We start from the raw sequence: 1,380 nt of genomic DNA on the forward strand, positions 1-1,380 counted from the left end.
TATTAAAGGGCCATGATACCCAAATGTTTAAACACTTGAAAGTGATGCAGCATAGCTGTAAAAAGCTGACTAGAAAATATCACCTGAACATCTCTATGTAAAAAAGAAATATATTTTACCTCAAAATGTCCTAAGTATTCAAACCCCATTGTAAAGGACTTTAAGCAGCAAATCAGTATGTCTGTCCTGGGACAGGCAAGGGAGTGAGCTTTGTGCACTCTCATGTTATTTCCCTATTCAGTTTAAGGAAGTTTACTATGAAATCTCATGAGAGTTAAGTGAAATCTCATGAGATCACAGTAAAAGAGTTCATGACATCAGCACTGTTGATGCTGATTGGCTGCAGTTCATTTCTTCATTTTGTATTTTTTTTACCTGCAGCTGAGCAGCAGCTGAGTATAACTTTTTTCACAGAACTTACTCTGCTGAGCTGAGGAAATTGTGAGGTAAAATATCTTCCTTTCTTACACAGAGATGTTCAGGTGATATTTTCCTGTCAGCTTTTTACATTTATACTGCATCAGTTTCAAGTGATTTAGCATATGAGTATTATGTCCCTTTAAGCAATATTAATTTACTGCTTGGAAAAAAAAAATGGTTTCGGAAAAAAATCTTTTGTTTTGTCTAAAATTCGCTCAAGGAATTTAAAATGTATTTTTTTTTTATCAAAAAAATGTTTATCCAGAGGCAGCTTAATCTTAAAGGGCCATAATACCCAAATGTTTAAACACTTGAAAGTGTTGCAGCATAGCTGTAAAAAGCTGACTAGAAAATATCACCTGAACATCTCTATGTAAAAAAGAAAGATATTTTACCTCAAAAGTTTCTCAGTAGCCACATTCCATTGTAAATGACTTCTAAACAACAAATTAGTATGTCTGTCCCAGGACAGCGGAAGGAGCGCGCTTACGCGCACTCTCATCTTATTTCCCTATTCAGTTTAAGGAAGTTTACTATGAAATCTCATGAGAGTTAAGTCAAATCTCATGAGTTCACAGTAAAAGAGTTCATGACCTCAGCACTGCTGATTGGCTGCTGTTCATTTCTTCAGCAGCAGCTGAGTATAACTTTTTACACAGAACTTACTCTGCTGAGCTGAGGAAATTGTGAGGTAAAATATGTTCCTTTTTTACATAGAGATGTTCAGGTGATATTTTCCCGTCAGCTTTTTACAGTTACACTGCATCAGTTTCATGTGATTTAGCATATAAGTATTATGTCCCTTTAAATAAAGTTAAAATAATAGCTAGTGCTACAAGCCAGGAGCAACACACACGCAAAAGAAAACAGATTTTTAAAGTCAAGGCTTTAAATGCATGATCAAATCAGCAAAATGTTTTGTCTCGTATTTGTTTCCTCAATGACTCGTTAATGTATTTC

This window comes from Bombina bombina, chromosome 7, assembly GCF_027579735.1.
Source record: "Bombina bombina isolate aBomBom1 chromosome 7, aBomBom1.pri, whole genome shotgun sequence".
Lineage (NCBI taxonomy): Eukaryota > Metazoa > Chordata > Amphibia > Anura > Bombinatoridae > Bombina > Bombina bombina.